Source organism: Myotis daubentonii, chromosome 1 (genome assembly GCF_963259705.1).
Source record: "Myotis daubentonii chromosome 1, mMyoDau2.1, whole genome shotgun sequence".
NCBI lineage: Eukaryota > Metazoa > Chordata > Mammalia > Chiroptera > Vespertilionidae > Myotis > Myotis daubentonii.
Genome location: NC_081840.1, coordinates 137,976,714 through 137,982,304, shown reverse-complemented (window position 1 = coordinate 137,982,304; position 5,591 = coordinate 137,976,714). Strand labels below are relative to the sequence as shown.

The 5,591-nt window shown below is 42.1% G+C and overlaps 1 non-coding gene across 1 annotated transcript; it reads right to left on the bottom strand.

Annotated features, from left to right (window-relative positions):
* Window positions 1-1,373: 1,373 nt before the first annotated feature.
* Window positions 1,374-1,510, bottom strand: LOC132224796 (small nucleolar RNA SNORA42/SNORA80 family). Its single transcript, XR_009450733.1, has one exon. It is a non-coding gene; the product is annotated as a small nucleolar RNA SNORA42/SNORA80 family (small nucleolar RNA).
* Window positions 1,511-5,591: the final 4,081 nt, after the last annotated feature.

Below are 5,591 nucleotides of genomic sequence, written 5' to 3'. Positions count from 1 at the left end.
AACCATTCCAGTTGTCGTAGCTTCTGAAAGATTTGTAGAAATACTCTGAGTACCCAACCTGGTATCTGAGGTAAGATCAACGAGGGGCTGCCCTTGGAAAAGTGGTATTAGCCTGCACAGGAGCCATCAAAGGCATCTCTGGGCCAGTGCTTCAGCTTCAGTGCTCATGAAAATATCTTTTAAACTCCACATTCCTAGGCTCCAGAGATTCTGATCCAGTTGGTCTGGGTAGTATCAAATACGTGTATGTGTGTGTATGTGTGTGTGTGTGTGTGTGTCCCCAAAAAATATACACACTTAAATAGCTGATAACTCAATTTTGAAAAATAAATGCATTTTAATAAACACTGCCTTTATAATTATTCAAAGTGTGCATATACATGGTGTATTATATATGGTGTGTTATATATGGTGTGTTACATATGGTGTGTTACATATATAGTGCATTATACAGTATATATACACTAGAGGCCCAGTGCATGAAATTTGTGCACTCGGGGGGAGGGGTGTCCCTCAACCCATCCTGCACCCTCTCCAATCTGGGACCCCTTGGGGGATGTCTGATTGACAGTCCACAGGGATCGGGCCTAAACCAGCAATCAGACACCCCCCTCACAATCTGGGACTGCTGGCTCCCAACCGCTCGCCTGCCTGCCTGCCTGATTGCCACTAACCACTTCTGCCTGCCAGCCTGATCACCCCCTAACCACAACCCTGCCAACCTGGTCAACACCTAACTGCTCCCCTGGCAGCCCAGTAACCCCCAACTGCCCTCTCCTGCCAGCCTGGTCACCCCCAACTGCCCTCCCCTGCAGGCCGGGTCGCCCTCAACTGCCCTCCCCTGCCGGCCATCTTGTGGCTGTGGGCGCCACCATCTTTGAGGGCAGGGCAGTCAATTAGCATATTCCCTTCTTATTGGCTGTGGGTGTCGCCATCTTTTGCGATGGCGTGAGGGTCAATTAGCATATTCCCTCTTTATTAGATAGGATATATATATATATATACCTAAGTACACCCAAACTATGCAACTCACTGGGAAGGTAGAGAAAGGGACATGAACTCAATTTGAGGGGTATCATTGGCCTGGAGCAGCAGTTTGGGGAGAGCAATAGACCCACTGACCCAACTAAAAGATAAAGTTTACAGTACAAAAATGGCAACAGTTGGTGAATTGAGGGTGTACAAATACCAAACAAAATTATTCTTCTAAAAAATATATATATATTGTTGATTTCAGAGAGGAAGAGAGAAGGAGAGATAGAAACATCAATTATGAGAGAGAATTATTGATCGAGCCTGAAACCCAGGCATGTGCCCTGACTGGGAATTGAACTGTGACCTCCTGGTTCATAGGTCGAGCTATATGTTTTTTCCACTGTACAACCCCCTTCATTGCTCCCAGCCCACAGGTAAGGAAGCTGGGCAATGGTTTGAGGCTGCAATTTACCTTGGCATGGATGCACTATGAGAGGCCCACAGAGAAGGGCCCAGCATCAATCCATCGTCTTGCTCTGGGAGGAGCTATTCTAAAAGACCTAAGGTTCAGACTTATTAATCTCCTTGAATTCTGACTCTGGAAAAGAGATAGACTTTGGATAAAAAGCCTCAAAAAAATACTATTTTAGCCTTTAGAAACTCCATTTCCAGGGGTGAATTCTAAGGAAATAATTTGAAATATGTAAAAAGCTAAACACAAAGTTCTGCCATAATACTATTTATAAATAGAAGAAAAAAAAAAGAGTAAACAACCCAAATGCTAGTGAACTATGTGATCAGTGAGATAATCATATGGAGTGTTTGTAATTACTTCGAAAATGTTTACAGGGTAATGTTAAGTGAAACATATAAATTTAAATAAAAGTGGTCATCTACAGTCACAAAGAAAAATATTTAAAAAACCAATCATAGAAAAGGCTTAAAAGGAAATATAAATATATCAAAATGTTAACAGTGTTTTCCTTTGGGAGAAAGAATTAGAGGTGATATTTTCCCCAGTTTCCTGATTTTCTTCAATGTTCTCTTAGGCTCATTAATATGTTTTATAATGAAAAATCAAAAGTAAGAATAGTTCAAATGTAAGGAATTTGCTTTTAGGGAAATTGTTCAAAATAAATATTTTAAACTTTCTTTGAAAAAGTGTGAACTAGGAGGCCTGGGGAAGTGGGACGGGGCCTATAAGGGGTCAATGGGAGGAAAAAAGGGAACATATGTAATACTTCCAACAATAAAGATTTAAAGCATTTTTTAAAAGTGTGAACTATAACACACAGACAGGAAAAAAATGTATCAAATATACAACCCGGGGACTTGGCACAGGACAAGCACCTCCACTGTGAAGAAATAGAACATGGCTAGTGCCCCAGGAGTTGGCTCGTGTCTCCTCCCAGTCACCATCCTTTCCCTGGTCCCCAGGAATAATGATTATTAATCTTCTGTGGTTACTATTACTTTCCTTTTCTTTACAATTGTGTCTCCTAAGCCTGAATCCTTAAATCCTGTGATTCCATCTGCTTTTGGAATATTATGTAGATGGAATCAGAGAACATTCCTTTGTGCCTGCTTTATTTATTTAACGCTATAAATATGAGATACATCTTGGTTGCATATAGCAACATTCATTCATTGCCTTTATGAGCAAACACACCTTTAGGACGCATTCTCCCATAGATGTTTCCAGTGTGGACTGTTATAAATAATGCTGCAATGAGCACTCTTGTACACATCTCTTAGTGCACGTGAAAAGACATTTCTTTGAGTATAAACCTAGAAATGAAATTTCTGGGTCATAAGGTACGTAAGTCGTTAACCTCAGTAGGTAATGCAGAGCTGTTTCCCACAGTAGTTCTAACAGCTTACACTCCCGGGTGCAGGAGGCATGTGCTTTAACTCTTTCTGGAGTGTGAGCATATGGTCCCTAAAAAGAGATTCCAGCGAATTTGTTTTCAGCACCTTCCTTCCCAGGGACAGACTGGGGGGAAACTTCTGTAACATATTATGGGGTCCCCAAGGTTCACAATGATGTCACCATTACTGAACAGATCAGAAGCTAAGCTGACCTTAAAGTGAATCTCCCAAACAATGAAAAAAGTGTTCCACCCACAGAGCTGAAAGGCATCCAGAAGGAACACTTGGGTGAAAGGAGTTAGATACTGAGAAATGAAGTTCTGGATCTAAAAGGATCACACAAAAAAACATATTTGCAATGTTTCCAGAAGGGTGGGGGAACTAGAAATATCCAATGAAGGAACTAAAAATGCTAGCAATCAACAAGATCATAACATCAACGAAACTTCTATGTTTCAGATATCAGGAGTAAACACTTTATCTGCATTGTCTTAATCTTTGTAAAGTAGGTATGATTATTATGAAATCTACTTAGAGATGAAGAAAAGAGACACATAGCCTGTGCCCTTAACCATCCCAATCCCACAGTCATGACCAAGTAGAGAAATCCAGGAAGAGTTGGGCACATCGGTATCTTTTCTCATGAATGCCTGTCATTCTGAAGGAGGTTACTTTTGGGTTGTGCTTTCTCAGGTTTGCTTAGCAACTCTGGCACATATGGCTGTCAGTGCCTTCTCCCTGCCAGCCTGGCTAATGGAGGCAAGAAGTTGTTACATTTCTAATTGAGCAGATTAAAAAATGCCCGTTCCCAGGAGTGCATGGCAGACTTGCCCTGGGTGCCACCTGGCTCTTGAGGCTGCAGCAATGCTGGGGAGGGGGGTTGGACTAGGGATTTAGGTCTCTTTTGTCCCCAAACTCTCTTGTTTGGGTGGGGTTGCATCTGTTGTGGGGGGAGGCTGTCCTGTAACGAGGCTTATGGCGTGGCGTTTCTGTGACCTGGCCTGGTTGGCACAGGACCAGCCTTTCTGGGTGGGTGTGAGCCCCCTGCCCTCTTTATGGAGGAGGCTGGTCAGAGCTCTTGGGAGTGGGTTTCCAGACCTTCCTTCTGGCCTTTTGATTTACCACTGTGATCCTCATTGATCTCTCCCTCGGAACTCCCACATAACAAGGTGAGTCCCTGCCTGCCACCCACCTCAGTCTCTACGTTTCTACTGTTTCAGACTTCGAACGATTTCCTGTGAGTATTGTTAGCACCCAATGAAGTTTCTAGAAGACAAATACCCTTCTCATTCTCTGGTTTCTCTTCTTTCATTCACTCCAATGCTTATACATAAGAGGTACATAAATAATCGCTGGATTTTTTTTTTTTTTTTGGTGTGTGTGTGTCTGAATTATAGCAGAAATTAAGCTGTTTAAACTGATTTCTGACCCATGTGGAACTCTGGTAGAAATAATAAAAAGATCAGCAACCTCTAAGCAACACATATAATTATAAAATAAAGTTTTATTTAAAATGGATTTTTCTCTATCGAGATTTTAACCTCTTATAGATGCAGGTCAGAAAATTCTGTTGGCTGCGGTACCAGTAAATCTTTTATTTCTTGAAAATGTAGTATGTTTCCTCTTTTTTGAATATGAAAATTATTTGAGTAATTCCGTTTTCTCTGTCAGGGAGCCCAAAGATAAACTCCAGATCCAGTCCAAGCAATGGCAGAAGGTCCTATCCACGGCTCTAACTTTCCATTCTGTCCTCAAATTATTTATGGTGAGGTGTGGAGTACAAATGAACAAAAGTAAAGCTGACATTTTAGGATGTATCGGGAGTGAGAGACTGGCTTACTGATAAGAAAAATAATTGGGGAGATTTTTAAGATATCTTACCTGCCATGATTTTGATTTTCTTCTTTTCAAACCTGTTTGGTTCCTGGATACTCCACTTCCCTTGTCACTGGTGCCAGGGAGCCTGGCAACAGGACTGCAGGGCAAGCCCCAGCCAACAACCCTGTACTGAGGGAGCTTCGCACTCAGGTCTGGGCAGCCCCCACTCGGACTCTGGTGGGGACACATGGAGAGATGAGACACAACATGCCCTATACTGGTGAGTCTGATGACCGGAGGCCTGAGACTCTGACATGGAAGCCTTAGCAATAACTACCTTTACAATTCAGTTGTTCCTATTCATTCTTCCTAAGAGTGAGTTTAGAGCTGTGAGTGTTGTCTTTGTTGATTGTTTCCCAGAGCACTTTAAAGCTCATCACCGTCCCTGGAAGTTTCCGTGGGAGAGGACAACCTCCAGCTCAGCATGTGTTATGGCTCCGGCAGTCCCGTCATGCTGTTTGTACATATTGACTTTAGGATGTGCTGAAATCCTTACCCCCGTCCCTGACATCACTGTCAAGCCTGCTGCCCCTGTCCTGCATGTGGGCAGCAGATTTCCAAAGTCTACAAGCTGGTCATTACCTGGAGCTACAATACATCTCATCTTGTTAGTGTGCGCCCTTTGTTCTGGCTGCATATCATTTTTAAAAGCTTTATTGAGGATTAATTAACATTCCATTTACAAGTCAGTTATCTAAAATGTGCAATTCAATGTGTTTGGGTATATTTAGTATATTCACTGTTCACTATATCCATCACCACAATCAATTTTGGAACATTTTTTGGAAGTTTTTAAAGATTTTATGTACAAAGAGATAGCATTCTATCGAAAGGTAGATGCTCTGAATGACCCATTCATGGAAGTTCAC